The sequence below is a fragment of the Corvus brachyrhynchos genome, unplaced genomic scaffold (genome assembly GCF_000691975.1).
Source record: "Corvus brachyrhynchos isolate BGI_N302 unplaced genomic scaffold, ASM69197v1 scaffold70, whole genome shotgun sequence".
Classification (NCBI taxonomy): Eukaryota; Metazoa; Chordata; class Aves; order Passeriformes; family Corvidae; genus Corvus; species Corvus brachyrhynchos.
Window position 1 is genome coordinate 2,732,578 of NW_008236217.1, and position 19,050 is coordinate 2,751,627.

The following is a 19,050-nucleotide window of genomic DNA, read 5'->3' on the forward strand; positions in this document are numbered from 1 at the left end:
AATAGCTTGTTTTACTGGCAAACCTGGAGTACATTTCAAAATCCTGCATGAGAAGTCATGGAAAACAGATTTTAAATGCCTGTCCTTGAGCAGTTGTGCCAGGTGAGCTGGTGCCAGTAGGGGAAGAGTCGCAGTGTCGTGTGATTTATTTGTCTGAACAACATAGCTTGGATTTCATGAATCTGCAATCCAATATTTAATGGAATAAATATCCAAACTGAGTTCTGTTTTAGATACCTGATATGTACTTGATGCTTGGATAATTAATAAATCTGAAGAAATCCCAGTATTATCCAGGCTATTCCACCCACAGGGAAAAAAAAGTGAAAAGTTTCCCTACCCTGAGAGCCACTCACTCAGTTGCAGTAATAATACTTCAGTTTTCCAAATGCATCTTCCATTTCAAAGCACTTTTCAAATGCTAATTAACTCTGACCATAGCCTTGCCAGAAAGGGAAATATTATCCCATACTAGACAGGTGAGGAAGACAAAGACCTAAAGAAGTTCCCTTTCCTTGCCCCAAATCTCACAGGAATCACTGGTGGACAGAGCTGGGGAGCTCTTTTTTCTTTTTAGATTTTTTCACTGTCTGGTCTTGTGCTTTAGCTGTTTGCCTAATCTGTGTCTAGACGCTGCTTCCTTGCCAGAGCAGGGCCACTGTGGGGCTGCCTGCCTGCCTCTGAGCGAGGGTGAGCAGTGGGAGCTGTGCACCTCCACAGCACCAGGCTCACACTGAGGTCACCCGTGGATGGAGGAAGGAAACAAGGACTGAAAGGGCTTCAGCCTCCGCCTGAGACCAGGTGGACCAGTGGAAGATGGCGCAGCGGGATGCTGTCCAGAGGAGTGCAGTCTCACTTCTCCAGCAAGGTACATAAGTTTCCCTGAAGCACTCTGCCCCCTTGGCCCAGGGCATTGGGGCAGCAGCTCCTGGGTTGGCTCCTCTCCTCCAGAACGAGGTGGGGGGCAACTGGACACTCACTCTTTGGGTCTCCAAGCCCCACTGGGAAGGGAGCTATAGCCTGGACTGGCACAGCTGGCAGGACTGCAGCAGGTCAGGCTGACCGCCAAGGCTGGATGATCTCTAAGCCTCCCTGAAGGGCACCACTTGTAGAACGAAGCGTTAAGTACTAGCCAGGACACAGTAAAAGGGTGAACAAAGTAACCCTCTGCTGTAGAAGGGAAAGTCTTTAACCTCCAACTAGGTGCTCAGTGCTGGAAACAGTTCACAGCCCCTTTTTTCCTCATCCTCCTCCTTGCAGCACGGCCTTGCATGTGAGAAGGGAGAGGAAATTATGTTAAGGCTATTTACTTTTACAGTGTAAGAGCTAGGAGTTTTAGGGCTTGTCTGTGCTGAAAAGGACTTGTTGGTCTATCCCAGTGAATATACAGCTCCACTCGAGCAAATAAAATGCAGATTGTCCTTCTGGTATAGTCCAAACCTGTTCCTTGATGGAGAAAAATTGTATCAGCAGCACCACAGAGTTTCCTGTGTAGCTACAGTAACACTAGGAAGAGCATAGGTTAGAGAGATAAAACGTTTTTCATTTACTCCCATGACTGATGTAGCTATACCAAACTACTTTTTAATTACAGTGCCAGCACTGCCCTACTGCAGCACACCTTGCATTTTCCCATTATCCATTATATTTTCCCATTTCTCTGCCCAGCAGGTTGTAAGCCACTTCAGCTGTGGTTAAAGCATCTCTGGGCTTTTTTGCTGATGTTTTAATGAAAGGCATTTCATCGGCAGAAGGCCTCAGTAACACTTAAATCCCCACAGATGGGCTCCCCTCGATCCTGAGCCCTATGCTGGCCTTCAGCACACCGCAAGCTGGCCCAGGGGAAGGGCTCCAGGAGGATGCTCCTGGCAGAGACCGTCCCTGTTTCACGGACGAGCAAACCGAAACCCAGGCAGATTAAGGAGTCCTATTCCCTCCAGCCACCAGTCCACTGTGATTAAAAATGCAGGTGGACTGAGCTATCAGGGTTTATGCAGGGGGAAGGAGCCGTCTCTCCATCACATTATGACAAGGAGAGCTATGCCAGGGGATGAGCTGTTAGAGGCAGACCTCTGCCTGCTTACAGCCCTAGGTCACTGGACCCAAACACTCACACAGTTCAGTGTACAGCTCCAGGGAAGTGAGGCACCAGGGTACAACCATTAGAGAGGGATTTACACAGGGTGGAGATGTGAAGAGGGCATGTGAGAGCCTTGTTGGGATGGGGTCGCTGGCACTGCAAGGAGATGGCCTGCTGGCAGCTCCCTCACTGCTCTTTCTCCTTGTAGGAATGAATGAGAAGAGAGTGTGTCTGGGGGGAGGGGGAGGCCAGGTTGAGCCATTCATGCTGACAGCCTTACCACAGAGAGTAAGGCAAATCCAGCATAACTCACAGAACAAGGTGTGTGGGGGCCATAATGAGACTTAAAAGTGGGGAAATTAGAGCATGGAAGTCTGTATGTGCATCTGGTTTAACTCCTATTTGCGTGATAGGAAGAGACCTTGAAAAAAAGAACAGTAGAGCACATGTGGGACAGAAACATACCTTTTTATATTCTCATATTTCATGCTTTACATAACTAAATAAATGTTACTGAATTTGTTGGAGAGGGTGGAGATGACAGTCTATGCTCGTCACAGAAAGAAAATTTGCTGGATCCACCCATAAAATGAGGATCTTCCTGATTTTTTTTCCCCCTTGGTATTTACAGAAGGTTTGTTCTCACTAGAAAAGTCCAGAACTATCTGGCAGGTGTGTCTTAAAATGTTTATGACTGTACACACAGTTTCACATCTGTGAAACATCATCTGTGCTGGAGCCTGAGGGATAGCTGCAAGCATCTTTCCTGGCCGTTCCTCTACAGTCCTCTCGGCAGATTTTGGCACCTCTAGTTTCTACATGAAAAAGCAGATGGGAGAGAGAGCACTTCTGAGAGGGCCTAACACCTTCTTAGCCCAGAGATATTTTAAGCATAAATCTGCTAGAAGACCTCAGGAGGTTTCAGGCTCCAAATTCTCCCAGCAACTGACTTAGTTCTGGTGTCCCATGGTGTGCAAATGCGAAAGTGGTCATGAAGGAGGTCCAGAGGTAGTGGAACCACTCCAGTCATAGCAGAGTCACACCAAATGGCTACCAGTGTGAAAATTTAGTGAGCAGAGGGGGAGAGCCAAATCCTCCATGCCAGAAAAAGTACCAAGTTGTCTTGAATTGATAACAAGTTTTTCAGTGCAAAAGTGGCCAGATGAGCCTCTGAGGCTGGCCTGAATGAATGTAAGGAAAAGAAATCGCAGGATAACACCAGGATTTTGGAGCTGGATGTCTGCCTGTGCCATTGCACAGCTTTGTTTCAGTACTGGCGGGAGCATGGTGACCCCAGTGGAGGAAGGCAGTGTGCCAAGAAGACATCATGGCACAGCACCGAGCTGCCACCCAGGCATCAGGACAGGCTGTACCTGTGCTCCTGATTCGTTCCCACTGGGCAGTGAGGGTTCTTCAGCTTAGACAGTGTCGAGAAGAAAATTATTTGTTGAGGGAGGAAATACACTAGCAGCTGTTGCTTAAATGAAGCAGGGCCTGTGGTTTGACCGCATATTGGAAGGCAGTTTTGAACAAGGCCTTTTCAAACCCACCACAGTGCTCACCTCTCCTTCCCTGTTAATAATTACAGTCACAGTGCTGCTAGTGTCAAGTTGCTATAGAAGCACTGACTAATCTTCTTTGCAAGCTGTTTAATAAATAGAAAAAAGATCTTTCCCGAGATTTCCCAAGCTTTCTTTTTGAACAATCAGCTGCAAAGCAGCCCAAGTCCTCGATGCCTCCCTGCTCCCTGACCCAACACCCCCTCAGCTCAGCACTCTGGCCAACTCCAGATAACTTGCCCCAACTGCAGAGCCAGGAAACCTGCTTTCCATAACAAAGTCCTGCCGACTGCTGTTTAACACAAGTGGAGACGGTGGGGTGCCGCTCAGCTGGTGCCAATCTGTTGCCCCTCGGGGCTGGCACTATTTACTTATGTGCCCCCATGTGTTCTCTCCCTGTGTGTCTCCCGTACAATGATGGGGCTTGTGCCTCACCATACTGATGTTACTTCATAGACCAAATGTTTAAACAAGCATTAACCCTTAATTTCAAGGGGAGGTTGTTTTTAAGCCTCATATATATTCCCAGTCCACTACACAGTGCCTATCCTCCCTGTCTTCAGGTTTCAGCCTGCCCCTGACTGAGTTGCGAACAGCAGTATCCCAGAATGACTGCTGTTTCCTATTCCCATCACTGGCCGTAATTAATGGCTGCTAAAGGAAGATCGGGACTGCCTTTTATATACACTTACCCTCCCAGCACTCCCTCAAGCTTTGTGCTACTCCATTGGAGCCTCGCTGATTTATTAGAGCTCAGGCAGACCTGTAGTCATAACAGGCTGGGGAATATTTTCTCAGTAGGTTCAGGATTAACACAGGGGTTCAGACCTTACTTGGAGAAGGAATTACAGTGTGGGTAAGTGGACCCCTGGTATACATATCTAATGAGCCCAAAAAGCAGTGGCTGGGGAGATGACAGAAGACACTGCACAGAGCCCAGGCCACAGAGTCACTGGTGCCTGAGCTTCAAGCAGCTCACTGGGTATGCAGCATTCCATGGCATGGCATGGCATGGGCACTGCTACCACCCTTGCAGGCACACTCTCCCTTGACTTCTTTATCATCCACCAAAGACACAATCAATTTTTCTGTCCCTTCAGGAGGCAGAAGATGAGGTGTGACATTTCACACGGGCATTTTCTGCCCTGTAGAAAGGCACATTCCTTTGCCCCTGTAATCACTGAACGCATTCATGCCATGAATTATTCCAGTCAAGCCAGTAACATCCTCCAAGGAGCAAGGTGCTATCCAGGTGGGGTGGTCCATGGTTTGCTGCCTTGGGTACTTACTTCAAACTATCTTCCCAAAGCCACCACCCTGTGCTGAGTTACATCATATTACAGGGTAATGCCTTTAAATCATTAATCTGCCTTACTTCTGGACTAGCGCCAGAAAAACTGATGAAGGCCAGGCTGAGCTCAGATCAAACCAGAGGACATTGTGGTTACATTTATGGTTTCTCACCTGCAACCACAAATCTGCCTTTATTTGGCTTGAGCATGATCCAAAATTACCTCAGAGGTCAACAGTGCATGTCTTGTGGATTAGTGAAAACTACTGACTAACCTAACGTAATGCGTTATGACTATTATTATTCCGGGAAAAAAGGGTGGCCGTAGTCTGTTGTTTTGTAATAAAATCTAACATTGATTTTTCCCTTTTTTGCAAAAATACCAAGAAAAAAGGCTACAAAAAATAAGGGATGGGAGTGTTCTACCCTCTTCATCTTGCTAAATGCCACAGCTCTTGCTACAAAGATTTCATTGTAGGCAGCACTCTAAATCCGCTTTACAAATGGGAATTAATGAAACTTCCCAGCACCTCCACAAGGTAAGTCAGAAGGGCTGAAGTCAGTCTCCAGAGAGGAACCATGACTCAGGTCAGTGGTGGTTGAGCCTCTGAGGGAGGATGGTGGCACTCCCTGGGGTGCCTTGTGATGTAGCCTTGGAGCTCGGCTCCTTCCCACTGCCAGGCTGGAGCTGGCTGTTTACTCCATCTGCTCACTCCAGCTACTCCTGTTCAAAGTCCCCCAGAACCAGTGGTAAAAGCACCACTGGTTCTGGGGGACTTTCCTGAGATTAAGTCACCTTTGCCCTACTTGTGTACTTGTAAAATGGGAGTAATAATATTTGCCTGCTGCCCTGTGGCCGGCAAGGATCTGTCATTGTTCCTGCGGCTGAGAAGGGTGAACAAAAGGGAAAGGAGAATAAATATTTACCCAGAATCTGATACAGGTAAATCCATCTGTGGATTGTCCCCTCCTCCAACAAAGTTCCCTTCCTACAGGAAACTCTAGCCTCTATTTGGTTAAATCATTTACATTCATTAACGAACAATTAGGGAGGGAAAAGGGGAAAACCAGCCGAGAAAGCCTTCCACAAAGGAGCTGCCCTCGGTTTGGCTTGTTTGATTTAGGATAGGAGGGAAGCAACCTGACTGTGATAGATGAGGACTCTGTCACGACCCGGACGGTCTGTAAAATCAAGTCTGGGTGGGAGATTTAAGACAAAGGGCCAGACATGGTGTTGGTTTAAACTATTGTAGTTCCTCTGGAGTTGCTGGAGCACTGAGAGTTATATGGGGAAGGTCTGATTCCATGGGTGCTGAAAGAGGAGGGCAGGGTTGTGGCAACCCTCCACTCTTGGCAGAGTTCTGGCTCTGTCAGAGGAGTCGTGAGCTTTGCTCTTGGTTATTTAATTCATGGAGCTCAGCCTTGTGATGGTCCCTGGGGCCCAGCTGCTATTGAAAGCTTTCAGCTTTTCACATCAGATCTATTGGATGTGACAAGGTACACATGGGTCATATGCTGCCCTCTAAGCCAGCCACATTTAAGTGCAACATCACCATAAAAACAACAAAACCCCAAACCCATCCTTTTCACCCCAGTGCAAACTGCCCCCCATTCCAGCTTTTTTTATGGACTCTTTTCCATCAGTGTTGCCTGCTCAGAGCTGCACAAGAGGTCCTTCCAGTAATCCTCTGCACATCCTGGGGCTCTCTCCCTACAAGGAGTAAGGAGCTGGTGAGCTACCGTGCTCTCCCTAGTACAGATTGGCCAGAAGAGGCTAAAGCCTGGAAGGCATGTCCCTGTTTTTATGATCATTTGGACTGAGAAAACAGATATCTGTGAGCTGGAGCTTTGGTTGCTAATTCTGGCTGAAGCTCATCAAAGCTAGATAGATGGAGTGCAGAGAGTGGAATAAACTAGATTGGCTTTGTGCTGAAGCCAAGAAATACAGATCAAACAAATGCAAATTCAGGGAGGAACATTGTACACCTATAAATCTTTGTATAAAAACATCCTTTTTTCCCCTCAAAAAACAAATAATGAGAAAAACAAATAGAGTACTGCCATCCCAAAGTCCTTTCTGCTCTGAGCAACACTGCCTAGCACTTTGCAGACTTCCCCACGCTAATTCCTTCCTTGGAGGATGCATCTGAAGTGTTATTTCAAACTACCTTGTCCAACCAGAGGAACCCAACGCTTTGGAAACAGGGCACTGAAATAGAACCTCCAGCCGCCCCCCAGCTCATTCCCAGCATTGCTGGCTCTGCCCCTTTCTCACGTGTTGGAGTCAATTCACTTGCACATTTTCTGTCACAACAGCCCTGGGACAATCTGCTGGGGTTTGGGACAGGACTGTGAGGTCACCAGGTACACGCTGCCCTCTGCAAGCCAGGTGGGGATGGCTAGAGAGACTGCCAGCCTGACTGGAGTCTGCTTGGTTGTGTAGAAATCCTTTGACGTGGCAACTGGCCATAACAGATCAGAGCAGACTCAAATCCCAATGGGTGTTTGAAGTTACATCTCCAGAGGTTCAAATATTAGCCTACTCCCATCACCTGTCCATCAAACATTAACTCACTCCACCAAGAGTACACTTACCCAGTCCCTCAGCTCACTGCTTCCCATACTGGTAATTTTTCTTGAGACAAATGCAAACCACTGCATCCTGGATGCTGCTGCTCTTGCAGGAGATAAGCTCCAGCCCAATTATGGAAGAACATTAAGTACCATAGATTCCCAGCTGGGGATTTATATCTGCATAAGGACTGAGGTCAGGATAAAGAAAAATAGCTTCAGTGCGTGTGTGAATCAGTTTGTACGTTAAATTTGCCTTCATCTTGGTAATGAAAGCTGGATTGCCAATGCCATGTATTTTAAAAAATGTCAGTCACACTCCTAAATCATCACAAGACCAGCTTGAAGATCATACAGCAAGGTGTCCTTTCAATTGCCTTTCTGGTCCCGGAGGTATCAACAATATGTGATTTCTGTGCTTCTTATTTTTCAGGGTGAGTTAGATCTGTGCTGCTGTTTCTATGAGTGAGGAGAGATTTGGATAACCCACTCCCTGGGGAAAACAGAGCTTGGAGGAAAATGGCCTACAACTCATGATGAGAGCTGGCAGCACTGCACTGGCAATACAATCTGCCCTGTCTCCTTTGCCTTCACACATTAGCTGAAATCTTCTGTGAGTCAGAAAGTCTCAAAGGAGCTGGGGCCATCCAGCTTTCTAGGGCTGCTCTGTCTTGCCCCAGCACTGCCCACCCCTGCCAGGCCAAGCAGGCATGGAAGAGGAGGGGAGTAACAACCAGTGGGACTCACTGGAGGTGGCACACAGGTAAAAAGCAGATTAAAAAAAAACAACAGGTAAAAAGCACTCTCTCTCTCTGTTCCTGAAAGCTTATAAAAGTAGCAATTTTCCCTAATTCTTCTTAGGTGCTTATGCAACTTTGGTTCCATTACTTTGGAGAGGTGGGAAACAGTGGGGTTGTAGGAGGCAGCCTCACACTTGTTCTAACTTTGGGCCTTTGCCCAGCAGTGAATAAGATTGTTTCTACCTGCTTTATCAAGATCATGTATTATATTCACAAAATGTTATTTTTAACCTCTATATATGGTGTGCTCCAAACTCATTAATGATTAACTGAGAGGGTGCACTCCTGGTCCTGCTTCTCAGCTGTGTTAGGAAGCTTAATTGAGGTGCTTTGAAATTCCAGGATAAAAAGTTCTGCCAAAGTGTCACGTATTGCAGTTATTACCTGTATAGGAGACAAATGACGACCAAACAGGAGATTTCACTTGCTATTCCCTCAACCACAAACACTTTCAAAGAACGGAGGTTGCAGTATGAGAACCTACTTAACACCATAAAGGTGTAAAGCTGGGCTGGTGGTCACACTTTCATCATCTCAATGAAGGAATGGGTTTTGGCCTTTTTTCACTGTGCCAGGATTTAGCATCCAGAGCTTCCATTCTTCAGGAGTTTACACTCTGCCGGCAATGTTATCACGCTATGATATTTGAAATGGTTTTACATAAGGACTGCACACGACAGCTTGAGCTGCGGCGATCGAGGCAAAGCCACCTGGCTGCCAGCCAGGGAGAACAGGCTCCTTTCTCAGGCAAATTGCTCAGTGGTATTTTTAGCTACAAACGCACTGTCTGATGCAGTTAGTATTTGACTTACAGGGCTGCAGGACACATCCCTGCAGCTCCTGCTAGGAAATGTGACAGACGTGTGTAGAGTGCTTGCCAAGTGTGAGCACCCTGGTGGCTGGCCAGGAGCTGAAGAGGAGCCCAGCATTGCCGGGAATGCTGGTTTTCAGTTCTGGGAGCGGAGAGCCATGCCAGGCAAGCTGGCAGCACTTCTCCCCATGCTGGAGCTGGTTATGTGTGTTACAGGACAAGTCATTAGTTCCTTTGCTAGTAATAACATAATCATGACAATTACGTCAGCTGCTGTTAATTACAGAACCAACCTTTCCAACCCCAAACCAAACACAGGAGGGGGTTGGGCTCCCAACAGAGCTGAGCTGCTGCAGCCTTTCCTTGCAGGCAAAGGTGACTGTGATGTACAGTTCGTATCCTTCCCACAGGGTGCCCAGGCTAACACTGTGACCTCAGCTAGAGTGAGGGGAGTATGGACTATCCACGCAGTAATGTGGTGACTGGGTGTGTCACCATGGAGGTACCCACCCAGTGTGTGAGTGGAAAGGTGGTCACCTGCCCAGGGATGTACCAGGCTATCTGCAGCTCACGTCAGGGAAAGATGCAAAGTCATTTGCTCCACCCCTCTCATACCAAAACCAGAATTTTTGTAGGAGTGTGTTCTGATCTCCATGAGTCAAAGTCAATGACAGTGACTGTCCCTGGAACAAGTTTTCCAGAAGAATATCTCCAAATGGATAACACCCCTCCTTGTGTGTGTGGCAGAGGGCTGGAACTGCAGGCAGGTGGGAGTTCACAGAACCTCAGACCCTCCTCCCATGGGACTGTGGTGATAAGGGGACACCTTTTCTGACGAGGCATTTATGGATAGCAGATCGCAGCTTCCCTACCAGCAGGAGTGAACTCATTGCAGGAGGTGACAAAACACATGAACATGGCTTTAAATACATTTCATGTAGATCGTGGTGTTTCTTGCACCTTTAACACAGCAGGCAGCCAGAAAGCAGATGCTGATAGACCAGGTGATAAGATGAACACCTGAGTTATTCCTCGTGGTGTTTCTGGTACATTATAGCCTTAGCCCAGGAGGCACTATCACAATGACATAGCCAGTCCATTTCTGTAAAACAGGAATTTCACTTCAGTTTTTACTCCACCAGCTTAAGTAATGTGCAGCTGAATTTTAGAGACAATTTAGAATATTTACTCTTGAATTTTATATGTAGCAGCTTTACATCCTTCAGTGAATGCTTTCAGCAATCATTTATCCTGGCTGCTAAACACTTGTACCTCACTTTTTGTTCATACTTTGCTATTTCACCCTACAACTTCTGGCTTGCCAAGTGCTCCATAATATGCTGGGGAAGTAAAAGTGACAGGGAAGACCCAAACACTCTTCTCTGGCTGATCCAGCAGCCACTGGGAGCCACAGCAGCTGCAGCTTGCCCAGGGAGCGAGTTGGGATGCAGCCCTGCAGAGAGCTGCTGTGCTGGCTGTGGTGGGTTCTGCATCTGTGCTCTGCTGTGAACTGTTTCCCACTCCTTGTCGTGGCTTCTTTTGGTGTGGGTAGGTACCAGTAGGTCTTCTGCAGTAAAACAAAATTGGTTTAGTTGACCAACCCAGCAAAGATTTCCACAATCCTCAGCAAATATTTTAGAGGTGAGATGGCAGATTCCTTCTTACTCCTGTGCACATACCTACATAAATAAATATGTATATATATTATATGAGATGTAGTCTTTCTGCCACTCCTTTAAAAGATTTAAAAATCTTTTCCCCAGGGTGTGTGTGGAATCTGTCATATTTCCAACATGTTGCAAATCTGCATTTCCTATTGATCTTATCTACTCTGCTGTGCTACAGCAGTCTCTGTTTCACATCGTAGCCCCGGGGCCGCCATCCTCATTAGAAATCCTTTCCCAGGAGACTGGAGATGCACCAGCTGATCACAGATCACAGACAGTGACTAAACTCTCTGAACCCCCCAAAATAAAAGCAAGAAACGGTACGGGGAGAAAAAAGGTACCGTCCAAGCAGGTTTCCTACACCCCTGGTCCTGTTTGGCAGCCACGACAGTCACCTGCCCTCTCAAGCACTTTGCAAGCATTTCCTGTTGAACAAAACAGCATGTGCTTATCACTGAAAAGAGCAGCTGAAACTTTTATCTTTTTTTGTGGGCATTAGGGAGTGTTCCCACCTCTCTTAGCTCAAAAACAGTTATCCCACTTCTTTATTTCTCACAGTACCTGTGGGCAAACCCTGCTGTCCCAGCAGCACAGTGCTCACAGCCCCCTAAACCCCAAAGCCCATGGGGCAGTGAGCATGCAAGGGGCCCAAGCTCATGAGAGCAGGGTGGTTTCTGAAGTTACAGCAGCAAGAGATGGTTTTAGTAATTTAAGAGCTCTGACCTGGCTCTTTCAGCCTGTCTTTGCCCCAGAGCTGCTTGCCAGGCACTGCCTGAAGTTGCTGCTTTTCTTTGACATGGCGCGTTCTGAAAATATCATTTAAAACAGTTCCTGGACTGCATCAGACTACCTCTCCTTTTGGTTGGGCTGAGCCTCGTGTAAGGCTTTCCCAGCTACAAATCCTTAGCAGGGCATTTAAACCCATGCTGAAATCAAAGTGGTGTCCTTCATCCATTCCTCTTCTGGTCACAATAAGCTCTTGAGCCCTGTCTTGTACTGTGACTAACGCAACAGGACCCCGGCTGAAAACTGGGGATCCGCTGAGTCCAATAAAAATAACATATAAAAATTTCACTTTATATCAGGAAAAAGAAAACATCAAACTCATATCCTTTGTAATATACAACACGTGTGAAAATCAGCTACAAGAGCAGAAAAAACTTTCCTGAGTCGTGCTTTTCTAGTTGGAGTTGCTGCCTACCCCTCTTCTCACAGCAGGCAGGGGAACCTCAAAGGAGCAGGTGTTTTTCAGGGATGAGACAAGTCCCTGGTCAGTGCTTGTTGTCCGCCTGAAACATGCCACTAATCTTCAGTGGGGTCTCTACTCAGCTGTGCAAACATAGGGGTTTTTGAGGATTAGGTTCAAATTCACATGAAGTTTTGTGTTTTAAAAAGAAAGATGAATCCAAAAAACCAATAGCATGGATTACTTTCCATTTGGAGAAACAGATAGCAAGCTTTCCCGCAATCTAGGGCTGGACTGACCTCAGAGTTATACACCCCCGGCAGCTTCCATTTGTGGATTTCATGGCTCTTTATTAGACGGAACATGGTAAAACATTGCAGCTTCCATGGGTTTTGAGGTGGGCTTAAAGGATTTCTTAAGGTTGTAGAGAAAGTACCGGGCACAGCCAGGATCTGAACTGACTTCTAGCTTTAGGAGGTCTGCTTATGAGAAAAGCTGCCTGTCTCCCTGTACTCGTGAAAACAGCATGGGAAGAGTTGGCAAGAAGTTTGTTAGAGAAACTCTTTTATATTTTCTAGTGTCCATCTAGTTAACCCCACAAGGGGTGCAGAAGAGGCAAAGTGCAAGAACAAGCTATATAAAAAGGAGAGGAGGAATCAAACCTGGTAACAGGGATGAGTTTTGAGCAAATGTTCGGGTTGCCCTCTTGTTTACCCCCTTCCACTGAACCCCAGCCACTCTCACTGAATTGTCTTGAATCCTCTGCACAGAACCGTTTTACACTGGCTTTTTCTCCTTGCAGGGCAGTGGGGGCTGTGACTGGCACCACAGGGAGCAAGTGGCTGGAAGACTAACGATGCAACATGCTGATACCTCCATTTTCACTACATCCAATTTAGCAATAAATGATTCTGGTGGAAGTGTGGAGCACACAGATTATTATGTAAATCAGGTTGCTGTGCTACCAGCAGGCTCTGGCATTGCCCGAAATAGCACTGGTAGGGTATTAGTGCAAATGTCACCTTTCTCCTCCGTTAGTCATTGCCTTCCATCTCACCCATCATGCTTCTTCCCTGAGGTCAGAGCCATCATATCTCATAGACTTGGGAGTGCAAATGGGTTTTAAAGAGAATTTTTAACAAAGCTTCCATCACCTTCCATGAACATTCTAACACATCCAGAGCTGGTGGTCTGAGAGCCTCCTGCACTGGCAAAGTTACCTGAAGAATTCACCTTGAGCCAAGCTACAAATTGGTTCATGGGCTCATGCTCCAGGCTAGAAAAGGCACCTACATTTTAGGAGGTGGAGGACAGAGCTGCCTGAAAGCAATAAACTGAGGGCTCTAGTGGGAATTAGATTTTCCCACCAGTTTACTTACACCATTAAAAAGTAGAATGAGGGAGCAACGCTGAGATTCTGAAACACTTTATTTCCCACGGTTTTTTTGTCCTCCCCACTTCCCTTAAAAGGATCTCTTTTGCTCTTCGTTCCTAAAATGAAAGTGAGATGAGCAGCTGAGCTGCTTGCCCCCATCGAAGGCAGTTGTCAGCAGACAAAGGCTATTGTTTGCTGCCACCGGTTGTTGTTCCTGTGGTGGCAGCAGCCCCCAGCACCAGCCTTCAGCTCTGGGCCCTTTTTGTACTCAGCATGGCACAAACAATTGCACGGTCCCTTTCTGTAGATGGTTGCGATTTAAAGAGAGAAATCCATTTCTCTGCATCTTCCCACAGGCCCCAGGGACACAGAAATTCACAGGCTGGCTGGAGCCACTCTAGAGCTGCAGGGCAGGAAGGAAGAAATCATCACCCATCACTACAGCATGTGGCCCAGACCAAGCACACCGTGATCCCCCAGGTGGAAAACCTGTCACTCCATTGGATGCACTGGGGTAGATCCATCCCTCAACTGCCAGACCCAAAACCTCAGAACTCACTTCAGTGGGGTTTTCTGCAAAGTCCCCATCCCTGTCCCTGCTTCTGCAAAAGGAATGTAACTGTCCATGGCCAGTGACACTAAGACCTGACCTCTGTACACAAGGCTGATAGAAAAGAGGAATGCAAGCAAACCCAGCTATATAAAATGTGCGAAGGACCATGCTAAGAAAGAGATTTGGGTCATTCAGTGACTTCTTTGAACATTCACAGAACAAGTCCAAGATGCCTGATGAAACCTGATCAAATTGTGTGGATTTCTTTAAATTTGTCTTGGAGTTTTTAGGGTTTACTCAAACATGCGACTTGGGAGACAGTGAGGCATGTGGTCTGAAACAACCAGGAGAGGCACATGTCTCAGCCAGCCAAAGGTCCCTCTGCTCCATGTCTCTGGGGACAAATGATCTTCCCCACCATAAACAAATCTTACTGATTTAGCCTCTGATCCTACTTTGCTTAGCACCAGGGTAAATGCCAAACTGCCTAACCCACTTCAGAATAAAATAACAAAGGGGAGAGGGAGATTAAAACCTTTCTTTTTCTACTACAGTCAGCAAGGCAGAATTCAATATTTTCTTCCTATGCCTAAATTGGAGAGAAAGGGATATTTTTCTTTTCAGATTGCAAATTGAATTGATTCTTGCTTGCTCCTTTGGGAGGAATGAAGTGCAGTGACTTTTTAAAATGTCGGAAGACTGGTACAGATGGGCAAATCCCTTTGTCACTAGGCTGTGGTGCAGAGCTAAGGAGTGTCCATCACCTCCTGCAATCTCCAACTCACTGTGACTGCACCAGGATTTTGAGATAGAAAAAAAAGAAGGAGGGAAATACCCAGGTTTTAGAGGTTCCTTGCTGCTCTGACAAATTGTTTATCAAAGAACAGCAAAGCAGTTTTGGGCTTTCCTTTGCATTCTCCTTTTAGCTGGCTTTGCCTCAGCAGGCAGGAGTGCAGTCCTCAGGCTTCATGCACTCTGTGGCACAAAATGACAAGGGGTTTATTTTGAGGGCTGTGTTTAAATAAAACGTGTGCTGGGAAGGTGCTACCAAGGAGCCCCATATCCATGTCCCACTGTACCTGCTGCTCCAGGTGCCCATGGTGAGAACACAACAGGCACAGCCCGGCTGTGCAGCACCCAGAGGGGGACACATCCCCGTGGTGGCTGGGGGCTCAGGCACAGGCATTGCCCCTCCCACACCTCCTGGTTGCGTCCTTCCTGCTCTGCTCTGTGTCCTCCCAGGCCGTGGCTGAGCACTGCCATCACATCATTGCCGGCAGCTGGGACTTTGCTCAGTAAGGAGCTGAGAGCTGCACGGCCTTTGCAGATTAAGCTTTGTTCTTCCATGTGACTCTTGTCTCTGGCCAGCCACAGCAAGAACAGGGGGCTGGAAGCTGCATCCGCAGTGCTAGGGGTCATTCACTGAAATGTAGAAAGCTGACTGGGGATACAGCACTTCTGCACAGCAAGAGTTTCCCCATGGCACTGGTCACCCAGAGAAGCAGAGAATTCAAGATCTATCTTATAACAGAGCACGTGTTAATGGCTTAATGGATGTTGCTACCTCATTTAGACTGTAACAGAGCCCAGGCTGCAAAGGCTACCTTCTGGTCACATGGAACAGCAGGCTAGGGCTGTAAGGGCTGTAAAAAATATTCTTTTTATACAGTGTGTATAAAACTTTATTATTTATTTATTAATATTCTTTTTTTAATGCCTTGATTCTCCAGAGGTGCCATCTTACATCCCAAATAAGTCAGTCTCCAGCACAGGCACAAAATCAGATTTATTTAAGTTGGCCACACAGCAGAGGCTTCTCCCTTCCCCAGGGGCAAGTAAAAATCCTCACCAAGCTGATATCCTAGAAATCTCTCAGCCAAGGAGGAGCAGAGAGATAATGTAGTGAGCAGATAGCTGCTATCTTGCTTATTGCAACTTTATTTGTTGAATTTTTCTAAGTTACACTATTCATAATCATGCAGCCCCTTCCTTCTTCCTCCACACTACATCCCAGGTTTCACTAGACAGGCGCAAGAGTGATGGTCTGATCACTCTTTGTTTTTTGAAACAGCACTATAAAAAGAAAAAAACAGAAAATTCTGCTTTGACCAGGGAGAGGGCCCTGGAGAATGGCATGGTGCTGTGTCGGGGGAGGTTTAGGCTGGATATTAGGGAAAGGTTCTTCTCTCAGAGGGTGGCTGGGCACTGGAACAGGCTCCCCAGGGAAGCGGTCACAGCACCAAGCCTGGCAGAGTTCAAGAAGCATTTGGGCAATACTCTCAGGCACATGGTGTGACTCTTGGGGATGGTGCTGTGCAGGGCCAGGGGTTGGACTCAGTGATCCTTGTGGGTCCCTTCCAACTCAGGACATTCTATGATTCTATAATACAAATCCCCATTAAACAAAACAGAATAACCTCTTGATAGTGTTTCTATTAGCACTTTTGCATCACTAGTAGTAAAATACCATAAAGGATCTCAAATGCTTTTCAGATTTCTGCTTTTTAAATCTTCTTTTGATTTTCCCATCTCTCAGTCTGGCCAGTGTCACTGCCAGGCATTTTTGCATTTGTTTGGGGTCCCATTACCCCATGGACATGACCATGTTCCTGGTGGTATCACCCTGCACCCAATACAACCACCAGCCCTGGGGTCTTGACTACATCTCTGGTTCGGCAAGAGTAATTCCTTATTTTCCCTCAAGCTGTTGGTGGCGTGGTGGGGCCAGTGAGACCATGGCTCTGAGACCCTACACTGTCTGTGAGCAGCTTTTCCACCATCCCTGGCTGCCATGTTGCTGGCTGGCTCGATGACCAGAGTGGAAAAATCTTGGTCTTGCAGCAACAGACCCAATTGCACCCAACCAGATAAGCAGGTCTGAGGAAGAGCCCACTGGGCCAGACTTTCCCCAGTTGGAGATATGGGCTGGCTTCACTGCTTGCCAGTTCTCTGAGTCACAGACTGGGTTTAGTGAAGGGCAGGTTTTTGTGAGTTTGGTCACTGAGGTCTCCAATTCTTCACTCAGGTCTTGTTGGTATTTACCATCTGGGCCCAGTGACACACAGTACTGAGTTCAGTCATTTGTTTCAGCACCTTCTCTTTCAACAGGTTCAACCTTCCTCAAGCTCTTCTGGTCCATTATTTTTATTACCTGAGTGCAATAAGCCTCTCCAGCCCCCTCTCTGGAAAAGACCAGAGAAAAAAAAAGCTTTAAAGTGATCCCAGATTTAAAGGGATCTTTATTCTGCTGTAAAATCACTGCTTTGTTGAATTTTTCTGCTTCCTAATGACCCAGTGGACAAATTTATTTTCTCATGTATTTCAACATTGTGCCGGTTTGGGCAAATTTGGAAATATATCCTCTGAGAGAAGGTTACAACCATCCCTCTCCCACCAGGTCTGGGAAAAAATGTCACCCCAAGACAAAGATGTAGGTACATTTGTTTGTTATTTGCTCCTCTAATTAGCCTTTCTAATTTAATTTTTATATTTATATTTAAATCACAGTTGGTTGTTTGGGGGTTTTTACAGAATTAATAAAAGACAAATTCTTTTCTAAAAACTCTAATTGTATTTTTTTAATCTAAAAAACCTAAATTCTTTCCATTCTGCAGGAGCTTGATGCTAAAATAAAAACTGCCTTAAGCAGTATACCCCTTGTACTTCCCCAGGCAATAAATCTTCCTCACCTAGAGATTCTCCTATCCAATACCTGCCTTCCTCAAGGACTCCCAAAACTGTGACCACTCTCCTGGCTGCCCAGGCAGGGCCCCAGGCCTGCCTGTGTGATCCCAGTGCTAAGTTCGAGGGTCATTTCTAGCAAACTGCTGCGTATATGTGTGTGTGTGTGTATATATACATATATGTGTGTGTCTCTGTGTGGGTATATATTTATGCATGTAAAATCCAATCAACATACAAACTGGTTAATTATTCCTGTGGAGTGACTTTAAAAGAACTGGGGTCAAACCAAAGCCAGCTGTCAACCTTCAGTCAATTCCAAATTAATAATACAGCATGAGACGGCCCTCTAAAGGTTTTTTAATGTGTTTATATCTTGGCTTGATAAACACAGTCAAGAGAGACAAGATGGAAGAGGCAGAAAACTTAGCAGGGTTACTTTTCCCTAAAAAACAACTTGTGAAAACATCTGTGCAGCTCGCAACTCCCCAGATGTTCTCTTCAACAGAGCACTTAAATTGTTTATATTTTGCCTAACACTGGAATCGTGGCAGATTATTTTTGTTGCGGGGTCTTTGCAACATTTTGTAGGTGGTCTCGTAAAAGAGAGCAGATATTTAACCCCACCACCACCTCCTTCTCCTTTGCCCTGGTTGTTTACACAGCAGAGCCTGGTACCAGTTCCCTCCGATAGTGTGTGCGTGGGGGGCCTGGGGGCTTGGCTATCGCTCTGCTTTTGCACCACAGTCACTCTGTTGGCTCTGCTGTGGAGGCTGGAGGCTGACAACAGTGAAAATGTGAGATGAGATGATTCAGGCATTTCAATTCATCCTGGGATGCCTGAAAGATGGCTGCAAACTGTTATTTGCTGCCTTCGACTTGTTCACACCAGCAGCAACGGGGCACTATCTCAAACCCGCATGGCTTGTCCCTCTGAAGCCTGTGTGATGTCCTGTGTAAAAAAATGTGCCCACAGAAAAAGAATCTGGTGATCAGAGTCTATATATGCAGTAAACATCAGTGTATTTTTTATTTGCATGGGCTGGAGAACCATGTATATGTATATTTCACTATGTGCAGGCACAGCTTTCAATTAGGAGTGTTTTCCTTAACAGTTATTTTGCCATATTTTCAGGAGATGCATGAAACCCCTGTGATCTCATCAGGTCCAAAGCTCCTTGAGGTCTGAAGGACTTTACCGCCTCCCCAAAAAAATCCCACATCATGATTCAGTGTCATATGGCACAGTTGCAGTTCCACAGGGTTTCAGATGGGCCTGTGTCTTCTGCTCCTAGCCGAGTTTATCTGCTTCAGCAAGTTTGGGCTGATTCGTGATTAGACCAGTTAGTGGATGATGCATTCTCAAAGGAAAACACAGGAGCTGGAGGAAATGGTGTGAGCTGCTTTTTTCTCTCAGCCTGTAGCTCTGACTGGAACTGATGCTCTTTGCATCCTGCCCTAGAGGGCTATTTCTAG